Below are 22,753 nucleotides of genomic sequence, written 5' to 3' on the forward strand. Positions count from 1 at the left end.
GGGAGTGGTCTCCTTTGGGCAGATGGGAGCTGATTCCCTGAGAAATGCTGGCTTTATGTACCATCCAGAATCCTATAGTCCATCTTGAGCTTACTTGTAGACATAGACAGCCTGAGCCCTAACAAATATAACATAAACTTTATTAGCAAAGTATCATCATGGTTTCCATTCCACGAGGAGAGTCGTTGGGAGGAAGACACTTGCCTCTCAGACTTCAGTATGTTTCTTCCAAGTGTCTCCCAAGACTGCCTGTCCTGGAGTGGGCCGGTCACCTGACCCTCTAACAGGGAGGGGGAAAGACAAACAACCAAGGATGTTAAAAAGCATTGTCTCCTTGACAGCAGCTTGAAGGTAACCATTTCCAACAGAGGTTACTACTGTGCATTCCGTGGCATAAAAATGCCTGCACTGGGAAAGAAGCTGGAAGTTCCTTTCTAGAGGAAAAAGGTCTCTGCCCAGGACTCTAGGCTGGGAACACCACCATGACGGTTTCAGCTGCGACTCCCCAGCTGCCCTGCCCGATGGTGGAAGCCCTTGATTCAAAGTTGCTTTTGCTTGCTCTCAGCTGGGCTCTACTCCAGTCCGGAGGTGTGAGCTGGGTCCTTTGAAGCCACCTGATGCAGCTAGGATGGAACTCTGGTCCTCCAATACAACAGTAAATGCTCTTATGTGCGTAGCTGTCTCTCCAGTCCTTCGCCATCTTCTGAGTGGCTGCTGGCGTGAAGGACTCAATGGATTAAGTTCCTAACTTCCTTAAGGTTGTCTCCAGAGTCATATTTTCTGACCTTGGACTACTCTACACAAAGCGATGTTATTATGCAGAGGTGGCGTGGGGGTGGAAGGGAGTAAAGAGATGAGTATGACTCTCCCTAGCATTTTTTTTTCTTTTATTGTGTGTGCACATGATGTATGTGTAAGAGCCAAGGGCAACGATCTTAGCTGCATGCAGCGAAGCTAAGAAAGTCGGTTGCACCTGGCGCATTAAAGCATTTTCAACATAAGCTATTTCAAGTTTACAACAGACTTATCATTACACACTGCCTCATAAACTGAGGGGCACTTGTATTTAAAGACAAGCTAAGGGGGCTGGAGTGATGGCCCAGAGGCTCAGAGCACTTCTGTTCTTGCTTGGTCTGGTTCCACGTGGCAGTTCACAACTGTCTATACCACCAGTTCTGTCTGTAACTCCAGTTCCAGAGGGTCTGACACCTTCTTCTGGTCTCCATGAATACCTGCACATGTCTGTTGCATATTATATACACTCAGGCCTAAACACACACATACACACACACACACACACACACACACACACACACACACAGCAAGCTAAGGTCATAATTGTATTCAAATTTACCTTTAAATAAAATTACCTTTAAATTTGCCGGGCAGTGGTGCACACCTTTAATCCCAGCACTTGGGAGGCAGAGGCAGGCAAATTTCTGAGTTCTAGGCCAGCCTGGTCTACAGAGTGAGCTCCAGGACAGCCAGGGCTACACAGAGAAACCCTGACTCAGAAAAAAAGTTCAGGGCTGGGATCCTAGCTCAGTGGGTAGAGCACTGGTCTGGATGTTCTAGGTTCAACCTGTGGCACTTGAAAATAAAATTGCTCACATATCTGCTGAGCATGGTGGCATATCCCTGTTAGCCCATCATGCAGGAGGCTAAGGTCGGAGGACCATTTTAGAGTTCAAGGCTAGCCTGAGCAACATATTGAGACAAAAAGATCTTGGTGGTTCAGGACTGGTGATCATAGAAGCTAAAGGCAGAGACAGGAGGATCAGGAGTTCAGTGCCAGCCTCAGCTACATGGTGAGTCTGAGGTCAGATCAAGCTATAGGAGACCCTGCTTCTAAATAAGTGACTGGATAGACAAATGGAACCTTTAAAGCATGATGTCCCCTGATGTTCTCCTCACTGGGGAGGTTGAGGCAGAAGATTGTTAAGCTGCAGCATAGCCTGGGCTATATAGGGTGACCCTGGTTAGTTTTATCTTATTTTGTTTGTTTTGAGACAGAGTCATTCTACACAGCAGCCCTGGATATCCTGGAACTCACTATATAGATCTGCTCTCTCTCTCTCTCTCTCTCTCTCACTCTCTCTCTCTCTCCCTCCCTCCCTCCTCCTTGGCCCTTTGACCAAGATCTAATGTAAAAAATGAACTTGTAGTTTAGCTCCAAGAGGTTTTACTTCAGTTTTCTTAACTGCTGATAGGAACTCTTTAAGTCACTCTAAGGACTATGGTGGCTAAGACCCTGTGTTGTGAAGCTAACAGTGTTTAAGCACTTCTCCGGCTTAGAGCCTGGCTCCCTTTCCTTTGGTGCTGACAGCTGGTGTGGACTTTGCAGAACCTTGAGCTATTTAGATCCTGCTTCCTCTGCTGGATTAGATTACAGGTAACGCCAAACTGGAGGCGTGTTTTGGACAGGCTCACTTTTGTGTGAAAGAAATTCTTTGGCAGCAGAACCCCCACACTGCAGCTGGCAATCACTATTGCCTCAACTTACCAGATCTGTGGAAGCTGCTCTGCTTTGAGAGGAAAAAAAGCTAACTAAGAGCAAACACCCTCCACTTTCCTCCCCCTCACCCACAAGGAAGCAACTGCCTTCAGCAAACAGAAGATAATAGCCTCTGGCTATTTAGATCTTAAGATACTGACTTGTGGGTTACTGCACTGAGAATCAATCTACATGAATGTGGCCTTTGGGCTCCCACCTGTCCTCTTTCCAATGAGCAATCACCTTTTGGAACTAGGAGCTTAAAGGAAACCTGGGAATCTACCCTGGAGGCCAGGTTTGTCCCCTGTTTGCTCTAGAAGCCATGAGCTGCCAGCTCTGAAAATAGGCCGCGGGTGACTGGCAGTCCCTCTGAGGCTCATAGGAAGTAGCTACAAAGGTCAGGGGAAGTTCTTAACGACGACCGAAAGCTAGAGAAGGGCAGGCTCCGTGAATGGCAGGCTCCGAGGAGCTTCTTTGTTTGGAATGTGAAACAGGCGTTGGGGAAGCAGCCGTGGGTACAGGATGACAGGTGTCGAGATGCCAGCCTAATGCTTCAGCCCCAAGGAAGAGCTGGCCCTGTTGTGCCAATAGCTCCTCTGCAGTCGGGGGAGCCGCCCAGCAGGACAGCAGAACTTCTGGAAAGGTGTGCATGTGTGGCTCTGGCTTTAGAGACCTACTACAGTATCCTAAGAGGCCAGCCTGGATAAGCAGCCTTTGAATTTCTCCTTCCTTTCCACTCCCCCACCCCCACTTCAAGGTTGAACCTGGAGCCTCACACAAGAGAAGCAGAATAGCTACGTTCCCCCAACACCCCCCACCCCCAAAGTCCCTGCTTCTCCTATCTTTGCCACCTAACTGCTGGGATTACGGATGTGTTTGACACCCAGGGTCTTCCTTCCAGCTACCTTCAGGCTCCTTTGTAGCGCATAGCGCAGGCATACTTCAAATTCACATACTTCTGCATCATTCTCCCAAGTGAATGGAATTACTGGTGTGTATTAGCAGGCCAGTGAATGGAATTACTGGTGTGTATTAGCAGGCCTGGCTGACTTCATTTCAACCAGAAGATTCCCCAAAAGTAGGAAACATAAATGCTCTGTCTCTCTGTCTCCGCATCTCCCATTTTGTCTGTTTCTCTCCCCCCCCCCCCTCTCTCTGGAGAGAGACAGTTTATTAAGGATGAGAAAGACACTTTTTTTTTTTTTTGGTTTTGTTTTGGTTTTTTTTGAGCCAAGGTAGCCCTGGATGTCCTGGAACTCACTCTGTAGATCAGGCTGGCCTCCAAAAATCTGCCTGCCTCTGCCTCCTAAGTGCTGGGATTAAAGGCATGTACCACCACCTCCTGGCTGAGAAAGACATTCTTGAGAAGCTGGATAAAAACATCTGCTCAGGGCCTTAACAAGAAGATTTTTGTGGATTACTTGTTATCAGTAGTCTCACGTTATGCTATTAAGAAGGCCATTTCAAGCCTCGAGGTGGTGGCACGCGACTTTAATCCCAGCACCTTAATCCCAGCACTCCAATCCCAGCACTCCAGAGGCAGAGGCAGGCAGATTTGAGTTCGAGGCCAGCCTGGCCTACAGAGTGAGTTCCAGGACAGCCAGGGCTATATAGAGAAACCCTGTCTCGAAAAACCAAATCCAAAAAAAAAAAAAAAAAGCCATTTTACTGCTGCAGCTCTTAGAGTACAAACGGTGGGAGAGTTTCTTCACAGACGCTGTGTTCACTTGTCTTATTGGTCAGCAGAGGTCATTTTCAAACCAATTTCACCCACCATCAGTAACCAACATGTCACCCCATACATACAGGTAGGATCTCACAGAACAGCGGTCAGTAAGCATTCTCTGTCAGAGAGTTAGGTGGTGTTTGGCCCATAGGTCCCCTCACCTCTGTCATATAATAAAAACTGCTATAGACAATGCTACCTGAATGGGTCTGTAAACTCTAGAGGACTAGTACTCTAGGTAGAATGTAGGTTGGATTCTAGCAGTAGCTAAACATGGGGAAAAAATGAAGGAAGGAAGGAAGGAAGGAAGGAAGGAAGGAAGGAAGGAAGGAAGGAAGGAAGGTAGGTGTTGGGGGGGGAATATTAAAAAAATAGATCTGGCATGTTCCTGCACTCCTACCTGTGCCAGGCCTGGGGTGGCACTGGAGGGCAATGGCTGACCTGACTTTAGTCTTGTGGAGATTCTAACTCTGAACTCTATAATCTCTCTACCCAGATCGCTAGGTTCCCACTGGCAAGTTGCTACCATGCCAAACCTGTACTTCAAATCCCCCAAGGCCTTTGTGGTACACATCTGGCAAAACCACCTTTCTCTCTTGAACCCAGACGAGCCACTGCATGACGAAGGAAAACACAACACAAACTTGGTTCAGAAACAATGGTAGCTCAATCTCTGGGTGCAACAACTAAAACCTAATCTTGTAAGCCTTATTAAAATCGGATCCAGTTGGGCGGTGGTGGTGCACGCCTGTAATCCCAGCACTCTGGAAAGCAGAGACAGGCGGATTTCTGAGTTTGAGGCCTGCCTGGTCTACAGAGTGAGTTCCAGGACAGCCAGGGCTACACAGAGAAACCCTGTCTGGGGGCGGGGGGGGGGGGGGGGGGGGGGGGGGACAAATCCAAAAAAAAAAAAGGATCCGTCATGATTACTAGGAAACTCTAGCAGCTACATCTTAACCCTCTGCTATCCTGGACCTTACTCTCTCCTGCTTGGGCCCTTCTTCCGTCCAACCCAGAAGTCCTGCCCACTCGCCCAGTGAATGGCTCCTTTATTCATGGTTCACAAGAACAGCACCAGGCCAATCCACAACTGTAAGGGAGGAAGGAAGGGAGGGAGGGAGGGAGGGAGGAAGGGAAATTAAGAAAGGGAGGGAGGGAGGGAGGAAGGGAGGGAGGGAAAATAAGAAAAGGAGGGAGGGAGGGAGCTAACTGACTTGGAGCTATAGACTTTAAAGCAGTGATTCTCAACCTTGCTAATGCTGCAACCCTTTAATAGCGTTCCTCATGTTCCAATGACCCCCCCCACACACACACACACCATAAAGTTATTTTTGTTGCTCCTTTATAACTGTAATTTGGAACTATTATGAATTGTAATATAAATATCTGATATGCAGGATATCTAATATGAGACCTGTGTGAAAGGATCATTCAACCCCTAAAAGTGTGGCTGACTCAGAGGTTGAGAACTACTGCTGCTGAGTCTGGCCGTGGCCTCAAATTCACCGTATAGCCAAGGCTGGCCTCAAACACCTGTGCCTCATGCCAGGATTACAGGAGTGTGCTGGGACACTCAGCTGTCACTTAAGAAAGTTTCAAAAAAATGTTTTATTAACATAGCACTATACGTGAGTCAGGGGCGGGGCACACATGTGGAGGCCAGAGGACTAGTATGTGGAGTTGGTTCTCTCCTTCCACCGTTCATGTGAGTTCCTAGGATTGCATTTTGCATTGCCAGGTTGTGCCTTTTCCTGCTGAGCTAGCTCACTAGCCCCTCATCTTCAATTTCTATGCTGCTTCTAGGAAGATGCTGGAACCCCAAATATAACCACCCTTGGGCCTATCTTTTTTTCTTTCCTGTTAGTGCTAGGGATTGGACCCAGGGCCTTGTGGTTGCTCAGCAGTGCCTGACCATTGACCTATACACCCAGTCTATGGTCCCCATCTTCCCAGAAGTCATAGCTTAACAAGAAAGACAGATTTAAAGAAATATACCTGCAAATACAACGGTGACAATGATTACAAAGGGGGCAAAGGAGATGATAGGAAAATGAAGGAAGAGAAGGGATGACTGGCCACCTTCTCAACATCTGATATGAGTGCTTAAGCCAGAGCCGAGTTCCTAAGAGTTAGCTTACAAGAGGAGAGAGGAAAGGGGGAGACAGGAAAGAGCTTGGTGTATATGAGGAACTGAGAGAGGACCATGTGACATGGATGAGGAAGGTAGACAGGGAACCCGGGGTGACAGTTGCGGGGCAAAAGGGGAAAGGCTTGGACCTCGTAGGTCAACAAAGTTTACATTTCATTCCTAGCAAAATGGGCAGCCATTGAAAATTGTCATCGGTAGCTATGCTCCAATGCTCGGTGACACTCTGGTCAGGATGTGAGAATGACTGCAAGTGCCGGAGGGTGACAGTGCAGACACCAGTTGGAGGTAGCTGCAATAGTTCTGGGTGAGTGATGGAGATGGCTGAGATTGTTACAGTGGTGACAGATACAGAGCGAGGTGGACAGATTTGTCATAGACATGTCATGAGGTTGTCAGTGGGTAGCAGAAGAATAGGAGATACAAAGAATGACAGCCAAGGGAAATGAAATCATCCAACAACTGGGATGCCTGTATTCTCACATGCCAGGTAATGAGGTTCCCAATGGTCAAGATACAGAATACAGCGGTGTCCTCTGACAGAAGTCGGAAAGGAAAGTACAGTGCTTCAGCCAGCCTGATTGCACAGACTTCTAATTCCAGCCCTTAGGTAGAAGAAGTAAGTCATGGTTATCTTTACCTGCATAGCAAGTCTAAAGAAAGCCTGGGATTCATGAAACCCTGTTCAAAAGGGGGGGAAATGGGCTTGGGATGCAGCTCAGTTGGCCAAATGTGTATGCAGCCTTCATGAAGCCCTGGGTTCTGTCTCTAGCACTATAGAAACCAGGTTTCAGTGAGTGGAGTCAGGAGGATCAGAAGTTCAAGGTCATCTTTGTCTACACAACAAATTCAAGGGCAGAATGGGAAACAGAAGACATGCCCCCCCTTTGGAAAAAATTATATATATATATATATATATATATTTGCTGTTGTTGTTTTTTGTTTTTTTTTGTTTTTGTTTTTTTTTTTGAGACAGGGTTTCTCTGTGTAGTCCTGGCTGTCCTGGAACTCACTCTATAGACCAGGCTGGCCTCAAACTCAGAAATCCCCCTGCCTCTGCCTCCCAAGTGCTGGGATTAAAGGCATGTGCCACCACTGCCCGATGGAAAAAATTATATTTAAGAGGTAGCACACATAGTCTAAGCACTCTATAAAAGTGTCAAAAACAGGCTGATCTCTTAATTCTAGGTTAGACTGGTCTACATTTGAGTTCCAAGGCAGAAAAAATTATATAGAAAGATCCTGTCTCAAAAAACAAAAACAGGGCTGGTGAGATGGCTCAGCGGGTAGGAGTACTGACTGCTCTACCCAAAGTCCTGAGTTCAAATCCCAGCAATCACATGGTGGCTCAAAATCACCCATAGTGAGATCTAACACCCTCTTTTGGTGTGTTTAAAGACAGCTACAAAGTGTACTTAAATACAGAAATAAATAAATCTTTGGGCCGGAGCCAGCAGGGACTGAGCTAGCAAGGGGTGGGGTGGGGCGGTGGGGTGGGGGTGGGGCGGTGGGGTGGGTGACTGGAGCGAGCAGAGGTCCTAAATTCAATCCCCAGCAACCACACACAGGCTCACAACCATCTGTACAGCTACAGCATACCATATACATTAAATAAATAAATAAATAAATAAATAAATAAATAAATAAATCTTTAAAAAATAAAGCTAAAACAAAAAGGGAAAGACTCCAGCCAATGAACCAGCTGCCAAGAACCAGCCTCAGCCTGGAGAGGGGATCTTAGGAAGGGGTGTTTGGGAGAAATGACTTGAAGTTAATCGTGAGTACAAGCTGAGAGCTCTGTCTTCTGCTTGAGAAGGCTTTCCAGACAGCTGTGTCAATAGCTCAACCCTTCTTTTTTTCTTAAAGATTTAAGAACACCTTCAGAAGAGCAGTCCAAGCTCTTAGCCACTGAGCCATGAGCCATCTCACCAGCCCCTAACTCAGCCCTTCAAACCAAACCCCAGTCTTTATTTGCATATCAATTCAATCATTACCCCAGGTTCCCTTTTGATTATCCCATGAATCAGCATTTTACGGCCTTTGTGGGTTGCTGGGAGTTGTTAGAAGACAGTAAGTACATTTTTTTTTTTCCAACACAGCAAATGAATTCAGAGATCTGCCTGCCTTTGTAAGCACAGACAATAAGCCAGCCCATGGAAGGGTGGAACCTTACCTTGTAATCACTATTTATCTGTTTATCTCCTTCCTTAATATCTTTCTGACAAGCTGGGTCATTAGTGCAGTTGTCTCTGTTCTTTTAGGTCTATGAAGCTGCTCATACAATTCATATTACATCCTTATATTTTGCATAGTAGAAAAAAGAAAGAAAGAAAGACAAGGTAGCTCAAAGAGGGAGAGATGGTGGGTGTGGTGGGTGGGTGAAGTGAAACAAGCCTGAAGTCTCAGCACCCACTGGAGGATTGCCACAACTTTTTTTTTTTACTTTTTTGTTTTTGTTTTGTTTTGTTTTGGAGACAGGGTTTCTCTGTGTAGCCCTGGCTGTGCTGGAACTCACTCTGTAGACCAGGCTGGCCTCAAACTCAGAAATCCGCCTGTCTCTGCCTCCCAAGTGCTGGGATTAAAGGCGTGTGCCACCACCACCTGACTTTGCCACAACTTTTAAAACTAATTCTAAGGTACATAGTGGGTTCCAATCTGGCAAGGTGACATAGAGGGACATTGTCTCAAAAATAAATAATGGACTGGAGAGAACTGACAGTCTTCCCAAGTTCAATTCTCATCCCATACATAGCAGCTTCCACCTGTCTGTACTCCAGTTCCTGGAGATGACAACCTCTTCTGGCCTCAAAGGCTACCAGGCAGGTTTGTGGTGCAGAGACATACATGCAGGCAAAAGACTCATACATGTGAGTTGCCTTAATTTGAAAAAATTTAGTTGGGCTGGAGAGATGGCTCAGTGGTTAAGAGCACTGCTCTTCCAGAGGTCCTGAGTTCAAATCCCAGCAACCACATGGTGGCTCACAACCATCTGTAATGGTATCTGATGCCCTTTTGTGTCTGAAGACAGCTGCAGTGTACTCACATACATTAAATAGATACATAAATAATTTTTTAAAAAAATTTGGTTGAAGTCGGGACTTTTCAAGTTTGTTTGTCTGTTGTCTTGGAACGTGGTCTCTCATACAGTTCATGCTGGTTTTAAACTCACTTTGCTTCTACCTCCCAAGTGCTGATTTCACAGGCATGGATTACTAGGTGTGGGCTTGTAGTGTCCTTTAAAACCCCAGTGCTGGCCTGTGGAATGGCAGGCAGGTACCAAGCCTGACCACCTGAGTTCTATCCTTGGGACCCACAGCATGCATGCAACTAGAGAACCAGTTCCAAAAGATTGCCCTCTGACGTCCACTCTTGGGCCATGAAGTGTCTCCCACCCCCACAAATAAAAATAATAGCAAACTAAACAAACAAACAAACAAACAAGTCTGAGTGCATTGACCTTAGGGCTTTAAGTAGGTGTGCATTTTAGACAGGACTTTGGAGGCAGGGTGGAGGATGTGTTCCTCCTAAGAAGGCTGGTGGAGGCTACCAAGGCAGCGTAGCTTAGAAAGGATGAGTGCCCGAGGAGGAGGCAGGAGTCTGACATGAAACAGATAGGGCTTGGTGACTAATCGTGGGTGACTCATCTATTCCTAATTTCCCAATTCAGATGGTTATGTGATGGCGGTGCTAATAGTTTTGGGAGGGGCAGTCAGAAAGGCAGAGGGCTAGTTCGGTTTTGGATTCACTGTTGGTGTTTCTCTGTGAGCTCTCCATAGAGATACATGACAGGCAATTGGATATTTGATTCTCTCTTTTGTAAAAGGCATCTCGCTGATGTGGGAGTTCAAAGCCAGAGTAGAGTCGAGCCTTCCAGAGTTGAGTGAAGCTGAGTGGGCACAGCTATGGGCTTAGGGTGCCGGCCTGCATTTCAGGTGCTGCTTCACAGCTGGTGCCACTTAAGGATGCCACTGAGGAAGGCAGAGGTCTTAGTTACAGAGAGTTGACAACTGGGAGAGCAAAATCCTCTGCAAGCTGAGGCAGTAGAGTAATTTCAGAGGGTGAGAACACCCACAGTGTCATATGTGGCAGGAGAGATGCTGAGGAGGTAGCGCTCAGGACAGTTCGACCCAATGGTGGATGACATCAAGGTCAAGGGTTACTGTCAATTGAGCAGAGTTAAAAGGATCTCTCTCGCTGTCTCTCTCTTTCTGTGTGTGTGTGTGGTCAGTTTGCCAAGAGTTGAGGAATGAGGAAGTAGAGGCAGCTAGGGGGAGACCACTGTTTGAGAGGTGTGCATAAGAGGATCAGAAACACTTGATGGCTAATTGAAGAGGGCACTCTAAGTGGATGGCTTGCTTGGCAGTTTTATTTATAGGACCAGGAGAGGTTTGTGCTTGTTTAAAATCTGAGAGGTAAATAACCAGCTGCTAAGGAAGCTGGAAGGAGTGTGTGCAGGGTTAGTTAGTCCAGCCCTACCCTGACTTCCTCAATCCTATACCATTTACTTCAGCACAAGTGAGCTAGGAAACACATTGAGGGCTGAAACACAGTGGTGAGCAGGAGCTGGGAGCACACAGCTGGGGGTCATCTTCATTTACTGTCATGTCCACATCACCTGGTCGAAATAATTCTATGGCTGCCATCCAGGCCTTTACCGCCGCGGTTGGAAAGCAGGAGCAGCATCCTTAGTGTTCCCAATGAAGTATGTTAGGGCCATGTATCTGGGACACATTACTGACCCAAATGAGGTGCCATTCTCTGCTGCGGACCGAGAGGCTGGATGCTCCACGCCCTTGGTGGACTGTGCACAAGTGTGGGAACAGGAGCTGAGCACAAGCTGTTCCCTCCTCTAAGACAGTCAGGCAGCTAAAAGTTATGTTTGTAGGAAGGCAGGAGATCAATAACGAGTGATGGCCAGACGTCTGGGAAGCAGGTGAGGTAGACTTAAGAGTGGAAAGATGGCGGAGCTGGAGGCAGCAGGTGGCAGGCTCAGCTTCCCGCGCTAGACATCGAGCGGAAGGCAGTGAAAACCAAAACCAAGATTTGAATATCCGGGCGGGGCAGTGCCCCAAGATAAATCTCCTGTGGAGGGAAGTATTTAATTTGCTTCCAGCGCAGTTGGAAGAAACTGCTCCCTGAGTTCGGGCAGTCAACAGTGTGGAAGCTTTCTCTTGCCTACCTGACTGTTCTCGGTCCCACGCCCGGGGGCTGGGCCAGGAGTTCCATTGGGATTAAAGTGTTCTTTTTGGTGTAGGTGGGGATGAAGGAGGGAAAGAATCTGGGTCCCGAGCTAGGACTTCGCTCTCCACCTTGCTAGCCCAGGCGTCCTTTGATTGCCACCCTGGACAAGTCTGCACTTACCACTGGGCATCAGTGTCTTTGTTCAGAAAATGGGGGTTTGAACTACGACCTCCTTGCACGGCAAGCAACACAGAGTTGATCGCCTCCCGTAAAACGAGTCCCGAGCAGCATCCCGCTAGCAGTTCTTGCTTAGGCGGGCTGGGGGACCGGTGAGCGACGAGGTGGGCGGGACCGGAGGGTCGCCCCGCCCCCTGACGGCCCCTCCGCGCTGGGCGCTGGGATGAGGCAATCACGTGACCTCACATCCGGCGCGGGAGTCCTGAGCTCGCGGGGCGCTCCCCGTGTGCCCGCCGGCCCTCCCCGCAGCGTGACCGGGCGCCGTGGCCGCGGGGAGGGGGTCCGCTTCGTCGCCGACGGCGGGAGGCCGCTTCGCAGCACAGACCACCTCCCACCCCTGCCGGTCTTCCGCGCCGCGCTCCCTTGTTCACGCCCTGCCCGGCTGCACGCCGCCGCCGCCGCGGGCGCTGATAGCGGAGCGCGGACGCCCCTGCGCCCGGTGCGGCCCGGGCCCCGCCGCGGCGTCTCTGTTCCTACAGCCCGAGCCGCGACGCGCGGCGGCGGACCCTCGAGCCCGAGCGACCCGCGGCCGCCGGCGCCGGCCGAGGGTGATGGGGCTGGGCTGAGGAGAGGCGGCGGCAGTGGCGAAAGCGGCCCCCCGGCCCCCTGCGGCCTTTTGGCTGCCCGGGCCGGGAGGCCGCGGAGAAGGCGGCACGGCGGCGCGGCTGGTGAGTGACTGGGCGAGCGGGGTGTGGGGCGGGAGGCGAAGGTGATGGGGAGGCTGGAGGAGGCGAACGGCTTCGCCCGGGTGGCGGGTACCAGGTGGGTCTACGGCTGCTTCCTGGACCCGAATCGGACATCACCTTTCTGGGAAGGGGTGTGTGACAGGGAGGGTGCGGAGACCCCGCACTGTCTGGGAGCACGTGTGGGTGTGGAGGACCGGAGTGCACCCTCTGCGTGCCCGCCGGCCCCGGTAGGCCAGCCGCTCTGCAAAGTCCAGAAGGTGATGCGCCGGGAGCAAGAATGTGGGAAGGGCCCCAGATGGGTCCGTGCTGGAGCCGTCACTAGCCTACCTAGTTCGGCCCCAGCCACTGAGGAGTAAATTACCCTTGGCTATCAGCGCACTTTACACCGATAACGGAGGTCCGGAAAGGAGAACGGACTTGAGGTGTCAACACTCCTGATTAAGGAGAAAGAGGCAGGGCGGTGAGGACTAGAAAAAAAAAAACAGACCCATTTGCGCCAGTACTCTCTGGCCTCGCCTTCACCCAGACTGTTGGTCCGATTGATAGCTTTTCTGGTGCGGTGTGGAGTTGGGGGTGGAGGAAGGAATAGCATTGGGAGATCGACAGTAACTGGGGCTTCCCAGTTTGAAAAGCTTTGGTGACAGGTGTTCATTGTTTATTTTCCCCTTAGGTCTGACAGAAGCATCCTAGGATCTTGGTGTCTGAACATAAGAGGTATGAATCACTTATATAATTAGCTCCCAATCATTGATGTTTTAGAGCTATATTTAGTGGTTTGTATTAGTGCAAAATGAATGGGTATGGAGTCATAAACCCAGAAATTTCCATGATTTTTGAACTGAATGGAATATACTTGAGTATATTAATGGTGAATTTTTTTTTTTTTTAATCTGTGAATCAGGACTCGAAATGCGGGGCCTTTCGTGATGAATACTATTTTAGAGGGTTTGAGGCTAACGTGAAAGTTTATTATTTTATTTATTTTTACTTACATATGTTTGAATATGTATATGAAATGTGTGGATGCTCTTGAAAGCCAGACCCTTTGAAACCGGAGTTACAGGTGGTTGTGAGCTGACTACTGTGGTTCGGTCCTAAGAGCAGCAGGCGCTTTCTACTGCTGAGCCGTCTTTCTAGCTCCAGTGTATTTTTATTCTGGAAGGGCATCATTAAATGTGATCCACCTTTGATTAGAACCAAACCTTTTTGCTAAAGCTGGCATCAATTTTGTTTTTTCTAGAATATATGTAGCATTCTTTTTGAGGATTGTCGCTTTGCAGAATAGGTTATAAGTTGCCAAAATAAATTATGGACATCCATCAGGGTTTAACAACAACTTCAAAAGTACATCAGTTTCTGGAAGTTTGTTTGTTTGTTTTGAAATAGTAAGCCTATTAATGATTGTTGTAGAAGAGGGAAAAAAATGATATTGCCTTAGCCTCCTGAACGGTTGTTTTACAGGCAGCACCACTAAGTTTAACAGGATAATTTTTATTTTTTTTTTCCTAGTATTAAAATCTGCTCTCCCCAACCCCCAGTCATTTGTCATTAAATTAGGTTGAGGATGGAATAGTTGAGATTTTTAAATATTGTTAGAATAGCAATGCCTGTTTTGGTTATGGGATTAGGCAGGAAAAGTGATAACTTATATGGTTCATTAAATGCAGTTGTAATTAGATAAAAATATTTTTGAAAACAAAGTTGATAAGCTTCACTCTGATAGAGTGCTAGGATTGATTTCTTTGCCCAAGCCAACCAGTAACAGAAATTGAAATTTTAATTTAGAATTAGTTTGAGATCATATAAATTCCTATATTGGTATTAAAATAGTTTCATAGATAGTAGGGAAAAACTCATGTCTGTTGAGGTGCTTGGTTGTGTTAGCAGATATTGGCACTAACATAGTTCAGCGAGTTTAGTTTACCCTTAATAACTATGTAATGCCAGTTTCAAAATGTTTCTTTTTTTTTAAAAAAATTTGTTTTCATCTTATATGCATTAGTGTTTTGCCTGAATGTGTGTCTGTGTGAGGTGTCTGGTTCCCTGGAATAGTAATTGTGAGCTGCCTGCCATGTGGGTGCTGGGAACGCTCTGCCGAGTCATCTCTCCAGCCCAAAATGTTTCAAATGTTGATTGTTCTGTAAGTGTTTGGGGTTTCGGATGTAGCTCAGCTGGGTAAAATCCTGGATGTGGTATCAAATGCTTCTAATTCGTGCAGGGAATCAAAAGTTAAGGGCATCCTCACCAACAGACTTAGTTTAGGGCTAACATGGAATACATGAGATTGTCTAAAAGAAAAAAGGAAGAATGTATGCTGACAGTTAAGAAAACTGTAATAGAAAGAATTGATGGGATTTGGGACTCTGTCTTGACTGATAACTGATTTACCTTTGTCGATGATGGTAGTTATGGAGCTAGTGTCCATGTACTAGGCCCTATGCAAACACTTGGTAGTTACTGAACTTTCTTTGCTAGATGAGGAAACAGGTTTTGCAATACATTTCTAGTTACATACTTACACAAACCAAGAAATAAGAACTTGTGTGTTGTAGACAGTAATATTAAACTTAGATTGTGGTTTTCTTCAAAGTCCTTAAACTCTAAGTTGCTTAACTTTCTTGTTTCATTTCAATTTACAAAGAACAATTATTCTAAGAGGCTTGAGGGCCACTGAGCACATGTGAAGGAGGGAGCACTCAGCTAGCTCTGCCTGGGTTCCTTTCTTCTCCTATGCATGGTGCTTGGAAGATAAAATAGAATTTCAAAATGATCTTGATGATGATGGTCTTACATAAAATGGATTCTGTGTTTTGTGATACTTGAATTCAGAACTTCACAGATGGTAGGCAAACACTATTCAGAGCTACAGCCCCAGCCCCCTTTGTGTTTTTAAATAAATTTTTTGGTAGAGTCTCGATGCACTTGCCCTGGTTGGCTGACCTTAGATTAAAATTTTCCTGTCCAGGATTCCAAAGTAGCTGGGATTAAAAACCTGTGACTTTAGGCCAGTAAAACAGGTTATTTGGTAGTATACTTGGTGACCTACACTAACTATAAGTACAAAATATAAGACCTTGTATATGACTAGACCATACATTGAGCAGGAGTTGGCTTATCATTTATTGACAAGATACTCTTAAAACAGAGATATGCTGAAAGTCGTTAATCTAGTGTCTAACATCTGTTAAATTGATACTCTTGATGTGCTCTAAAATTTGAGTGCTGAAACAAATTCTGAATGCAATAGTATCCTTTCTATACAGCTCCCACCCATAGTTTAACCTTCTGTGGTTTCAGTTAATGATCATTCAGCTGTGGCTTGACAATATTAAATGGAAAATTCCAGAAATAATCTAGACCAGTGGTTCTCAACCTTTGGGTTTCAACCCCTTTGGTAAACCTTTATCTTCAATATATTTACATTACAATTCATAACAGTAGCTTTGTGTTATTTTGAGTAGTGATAAAATTTTGTGCTGTGCTATTTTGTTCTGGCCTAGACCCTAGTCAGCCCTAGGTCCCGCACACTCATTGCTTATGCCTACTAGTTGGTTATTAGCTATTGTTTTCTCTACTTATTTATCTAACTAGCAATTCTGTTATCCAAAGAAAAACTAGAAATTATTTCCTTTAGTTAAAGGTAAGATATTTGAAAAGAAAAAAATAAAAGGAGAGATCACATACATAGTTTCCAGTATAGTATAATGTTGAGTTGCTTCATTGTTGATAATCTTACTGTGCTTAATTTATAAATTAAATTTCCTCATGTATGTATAGGAGAACAGTATATACAAAGTTTGGTACTACCTCAGTTTCATTTGTGCACTAGGAGTTCTTGGACTGTCCGGTTGGTTTAAGGGGACGGTTAGTATGCCAAATCTGATTTGTTTAGATCTTGATCTAAGAGTTGGGTTACAGGATTTAGTCTTTGGCTTTTTTGTAACTTTCTGTTAATTGAAGAAAACGGGCCTATATATACATAGTAACTCTGTAATCTTGAAAGTCATGTTCTTGACTTCTTGAATTCTCTTACTTTGAGAGAGAAGTTCAGGATTTAGGTACATGTTTTAGTTTTAGGTTAAAAAATAGTCAAGTGTTCTGTAATTATTTAATCTTTTAAAACTTTTATTTGTAACGCATAAAAGTGCTTTTATAAGTGTTTTGCCTGCATGTATGTTTGTGTACCACATGTGTGCCTAGTGCCTACAGAGGCCAGTATCTAATCCTTGGAACTGGGGTTATGAATGGTTAAGGTAACCAGTCTGTTACTGTAACTAAAACCATGATTTCTGCTATTCACTATTACAAGTCATATTGGGATGGTTGGTAGACTGAATGGTTATGTGGGTGGTAGGAATTGAATCCATGTTCTGCAAGAGCAAAGTGGTTTTTTGTTGTTTGTTGATTGTTTTTGTTGAGGTTTCTGAGACAGGGTTCCTAGTCCTGGCTGGCCTGAAGCTCCCTTGTAGAACAAGAGCCTTGAATTTACAGAGATCCTCCCGCCTCTGCCTCCCAAGTGCTGGGATAAAGGCGTGTGCTTGTGGCCACAAGTGCTCTCAACTGCTAAGCTACCTCTCTAGCCCTGTTCGTTTGTTTATTTTAATCATATGTGTGTGTGTATCTGTGCTTGTCTGTACATAAGAGTCCAGGTACTTATAGAGGCCAGAGGTGTTAGCTCCTCTAGGGTTGGAGTTGCAGGAAGTTGTGAGATGCTTGGGTATTTGAAATCATACTTGGGTACTCTGAAAGAGCAGTAGTGTGTGTTCTTAATTAACCATCAATCCTTCTTCCAGCCCCAGCTTAATCTTGAATAAAGTAGAAATTTAAAAGATAGAATGCCTTGAAGTTAATGATAACCTGATAACCATTGATAAAATTAAGATAAAAAATTAGCATTACTGATATTAAAAATAATGTGTATGGTTGGGCACAGTGCTGAGCCTGTAGTTCATGACTGAGGAGGCTGGGGCATATAGATGATCGATGCTAGAAGCTTACTGAGACTTTGGCTCAAAAAGTCAAAACAAGTTGGGTATAGTAGTGATGCTTTTGTAATCTCAGCTGACACAAGAGGCTCACTGAAAATTTAAGACCAGACAGCTACTACCTATCAAGACCCTGACTCAAAATAACAAAACAACAGAATAATAAAAAAGGTAAAGTGTCGTGAATTGGCAAAAATACAGTTACTGCAATGATCGCTTAAAATTAGTTTTGTGATAATTACTACTTCTTAGTGTAGAAAAATGGAGTGAGGAATAGAGCTATTCAAAAATGCAATGCAAAAGTTTCAAATAGAGGCAAAAGTTATTTGAGGATGGGAATTGCTGCAGTTCCATAGAACAATCGAACACCAGATCTGTTAACATTTTAGACAAACCCACAGGTCATATTGTGTGTGACCTTTGGTAGAATCTGAGGTGGTGAAACAGCTTAAAATAGATCTTAGTGTATGAAACTAATTTGTTAATTAGAACTTTCTTTATAGTCTATAAGTTTTCCCTTGGAATGAGCAATTAGGTAATATGCAGAATAATTATGAAGGAAAGTTTTAGAAAGACTGAATCGTACCTTAATAGTAGGTTGGATTTATTCTATGATTTAGTTTTTCTTGTTTTCATAACAAAAGTATTGGGCATTAAAATAAAGGTCCAAGAGTAGAAAATAATAATGCTGAGAAGTAACAGACTATTTAGACTGGCCCTTTCTTACAGAAGTTGGTGTCTGGGAGGGAAATGGCAACATGTTAATAAAGGGTCTAGGTTGAATTCCAGTCTCTGTCAAGTATGTGTTCTTTTCTTCAGGGTCTTTATTCTGCATTGTAACCAGCCTGGCAGAGATGAAGATAGTCTAAAGAGACATGATCATTGGACTATTGAGACAGTGGCCCTCCCCAAAATTGTAGCTCCCCCAGAAATCTTAGGTTTGGAGAAGTGAAAGCAAGCCTAAAGCCTAAGCCCCTATGGACGGACACAACACTCCTCCCACTCATCCCAGAAATTTACAACTTGACATACTACCTTAGAGATGAGAGAAAGGGTGGAACCACATCATGACCTGGACTGGTTTGTAGAAATATGTAGCTCTAGCCCTCTTCTTAATTTTTAACCTCATGTTAAGACACAGATGATGGACTTGGCCAGGCTCACTGGATTTCTTTGTCCCTCCTCACACTATTTGATTGCTTCAGTTGAATTATTGCATATGTGTAGAGGAGTTTTTGTCCAGTGAGGCTGCCTCATCAAAGGATCTAGGTCTGTGTGATCTTCTGGAATGAGATGCACCTTTAATCCCAGGAGACAGAGGCAAGGAGATCCCTTGAATTGAAGGCTGGCTTGTTACAGAACAAGTTTCATGTAAAGAAAAGCCAGTAAAAGTCAGGTGTGGTGGTACACACCTCTAATGCTAGCTAGCACCCGGGAGAGAAGCATACAGATTTCTTGAGTTCTAGTCAGTTTGATTTGAGTCTGAGTTAAAAAGCAAGCAGCACAGCTGGGCGGTGGTGGCGCACCCCTGTAATCCCAGCACTCTGGAGGCAGAGGCAGGCGGATTTCTGAGTTCGAGGCCAGCCTGGTCTACAGAGTGAGTTCCAGGACAGCCAGGGCAACACAGAGAAACCCTGACTTGAAAAAAACTAAAAAAAAAAAAAAAAAAAAAAAAAGCAAGCAGCACAGTGGAGTTGCCACCATTTGAGTTCATGCAGTTCATTGCAGGTCCATAGAGGCAATTGAAGACAGAAAATAATGAGCCAGAGAAGATTAGAACAAATTATCAATATATGCAGGTATTGTGTGTACATATGTGCTTGTGTGGAGGCCAAAAGACAACTTCAGATATTTGGGGAACGTTGCAGGGCCATGATATGGGTCAGAGGTTGACATTGGGTGTCTTTGTGACTTTTCTACCTTAATTTTTGCAGACAGTGTGTCTCTTACTGAACCTGGAGCTTGCTAATTGGGTAGACTATCTTCAAGAAAGCCCTTGGATCTGGCTGTTTTCCTTGCAAAGCCCTGGGGTTACAGATCCCTGCCATTTCTGGCTTTTATATGGGACCTGGGGAACAGGCTTATGTCTTAATGCTTTTATGCAAGATTTTCCCTCTGAGTTATCTCTGCAGCCTCCTACTTTGTGTGTGTGTGTGTGTGTTTGTGTTAATGTGTGTGTTTCCTAGGTTCCTGGAGGTCATTGTGAGCTACCTGATATGGGTGCTGGAAACCAAACCTGGGAAGAATATGAAGTACTCCTAACTACTGAGCCATCTCTTCATCCCCTATTTTACTTTACTGTTATGTATGTGTGTGTGTTTTAATGTTTTATATTGCATTTTAAGTGTTTTATCTGAATGTATCTGTACCATGTGTTTGACTGGTGCCTGTGGAAGCCGGAAGACACTGATCCTAGGAATTGAACCTGGATCCTCTGGAAGAGTGGACAGTGCTTTTTTTGTTTGTCTGTTTTTCATGATAGGGCACCTAGGCATAGTTCTGGAATTCACTCTGAAGACCAGGTTGGCCTTGAATTGCCTACCTCAACCCCCCCAAGTGCCATCCTTCAGCTAGTGCTCTTAACCACTGGACCATCTCTCCAGCCCCTCCTGTTTTTGAGACCATGTCTCTTATTCTAAGACCAGTGAGCCTCAGGGATCTGCTTGTCTTTAGGCTGGGTTCAAGCCCCGTTATTTTACATTGGTTCTGGCCCTCTTTATTTAACATTGGGACTTTTCAAGTGCTTTACCTACTGAACCCTCTTTCCCATTCCCCAGCAGTCAATTCTGTGTGCATTAACTTTTGAGAATGACTCTTTTTTTTTTTTTTTTTTTTTTGGTTTTTCGAGACAGGGTTTCTGGAACTCATTTTGTAGACCATGCTGGCCTCGAACTCAGAAATCCGCCTGCCTCTGCCTCCCAAGTGCTGAGATTACAGGCGTGTGCCACCACCGCCCAGCTGAGAATGACTCTTGAGCAATGATTGTCAACCTTTGTTGTCACACCCTTTGGGGTCACATATATTCCTCAAGTCAGATATTTACATTACAATTAATAGTAGCAAAATTACTGTTATGAAGTGGTCAGTGAAATAATTTTATGGTTGGGGTCATCACAACATGAGGGGACTGTATTAAAGGGTCACAACATTATTAGGGAGGTAGAAGCACTGCTCTTGAGAAAGAGATATTAATTTGGTGGACACAAATAACATTGTGATGGGTTTCTCTTGGGAGGGTTACAGGTCAGGAAGGAATCTGGCTAAATTAGTTGGGAAAGGGGCATAGGATTGACATATGGGACATGTTTAGACTCCAAATTTATTGTAGGATTTTGCCCAGAAAAAAAGGATTCCACCTTTGGTCTTACCTCATTTCATTTATTTGATTGCATTACCAGGTGGCAGTTTGAGAATCATAACTTTTAAGGCTAAGTTTGATGTAGTTAGTAACTGCTCTGACAGTTGGAGTAGTGGGGGAAAGTGGCAGGAGTCCTTTGCCAGAAGAAGATGGAAAGGACAGTCAAAGAAAGCCTAGTGGCTTGAGTTGACTTGAAGGATTAACTGCAGCTTCTCAGCCAAACTAGGTTTGTGAAGGCATTCTTGGCAGAAAGAGGATTGTATAGAGAAGAATGGTGTCAGGAAGTGGGAGAGCAATTTGAAGAGCTGCAAATTGTGCTCATTGTGAAAGGGATGTAAAGTTTCTAAGTGTGAATGATAGCAGTTGTAAAGTGGCAGATTGCAGTTAGTTTTTTACTTTGAACCCCATTTCCACAATGGTAGAGAAAGAAATACGTACTTTGTGTTATGAGACTTTAGACACTAGCTAGAGAACAGTGTTTTAAACATTTTGTAAGTTTGTCCAATTTATATGAGCAGGGAATCTTTTGAAATGCTTTGGATGTATTCTCACTAATTTGGGAAATGACATTGCAGTGACTAGCTATTGAGACTTTACAAAGGGGAAGTAGAGAGGTCATAGTTGGTTTAGATATCCATGTGAATGAGGAAGACTTGGAAAAGGACCTGAATTGGAGTAATTTCTGTGGAGATAGGGCTGGTGAAGTGGAGAAAGACTAGGAATGATGCCCAGCTGCTTGTAAAAGGTGTTAAATAGTGGAGTCTAGGTGACTGGTAAATTTTGTTTTAAACAAATCATTAAGGGGTAGAAAGAATTGAAAAGCTTAAAGAGCAGAGTATTTTGAAGAAAGGTTGAATTTTAGCAATCTGTAAAGAAGGATGGAGAGGTTCAGTTTGTAGGTCTGAAAATGAGATGAGTGCTGAAAACTGATGGGTTGTTGTTGTAGGCACAGACATTCCAGTAGTGCTACACTTTGTCCCCAGAGACATCTTACAGACACAGCCCAGGGGACATTAACAATTAAGTGATTTTAGGAAGTAGGAGCTTAGTAACCTGTCTACTTGCCCTTTTATTTAGGCTAGTAAAATGTAAATTGCAGTTAGGCAGAACTGTGGGGGTAGGCAGGGCATTTGGGGGCCATCTTAGAAGCCTGGTTACTGTTTTTCTCATGAGTAAGTGATTCAGCTTTATTTGTAGCAACGATCAGTTTAGTGGAGCTTTAGAAAATAATCCTGTGAAAAAATATATCAGTGTCTTTTTTTTTTTTTTTTTTCCAGACAGGGTTTAGTCCTGTTTAGTCCTGGCTGTCCTGGAACTCACTCTGTAGACCAGGCTGGCCTCGAACTCAGAAATCCACCTGCCTGTGCCCCTGCCTCCCAAGTGCTGGAATTAAAGGCGTGCGCCACCACTGCCCGGCCCAATGTCATTTTTTAAAAAACCTTGTTGGTAAAGCCTTTTTAATGTAGTTTCATCTCATGCCTGCCTTTCTTGTCTTTAAAAAGATACCGCGTAAGCCTGGGATTGTGCTAAGAGTCCAGTGGTATATCCTTGCCTGGGGTGGGTGAGACCTTGGGTTCAGTCCCCAGCATCTCAAATAACAAGCTATAACACAACAGTATCAGTAGTTTTGTAGATGCCCATGAAGGTGGTTTCTAGGCTAAATATACCTGTACAGATTAGCCTTCTCTGGGACTCACAGTGTAGTCAGGGAGGTCTGCCTGCTTCTGCCTCTTGAGTGCTGTGATTAAATGAAAGTACCACCATATCCTGCACTTCTCTCTTTTCTCCCAAGTTGCTATGTAGCCCAGGCTGTCCTTTGCTACCTGAATATATTTTTATAATATTCATAGACAGTAGTTGTTTGAGGTCTTTTGTACTGCATTGACTCAACATAGCAACTTTGGAATTGAGAAAAAGGAATAAAGCAGAAAAACAAACTC

At 44.9% G+C, this 22,753-nt stretch overlaps 1 protein-coding gene across 3 annotated transcripts in view; it reads left to right on the forward strand.

Moving 5' to 3' along the window:
* The first annotated feature begins 11,961 nt into the window (after positions 1 to 11,961).
* Positions 11,962 to 22,753, forward strand: part of Atp13a3 (ATPase 13A3) — a 75,092-nt gene continuing 64,300 nt past the window's right edge. For all 3 annotated transcript variants that reach the window (XM_052158245.1, XM_052158247.1, XM_052158246.1), the window contains exons 1-2: positions 11,962 to 12,452; positions 13,141 to 13,184. The gene's annotated coding sequence lies outside the window, so the exon portion shown is untranslated. The remainder of the gene's footprint in view (positions 12,453 to 13,140; positions 13,185 to 22,753) is intronic.

The sequence above is a fragment of the Apodemus sylvaticus genome, chromosome 15 (assembly GCF_947179515.1).
Source record: "Apodemus sylvaticus chromosome 15, mApoSyl1.1, whole genome shotgun sequence".
Classification (NCBI taxonomy): domain Eukaryota; kingdom Metazoa; phylum Chordata; class Mammalia; order Rodentia; family Muridae; genus Apodemus; species Apodemus sylvaticus.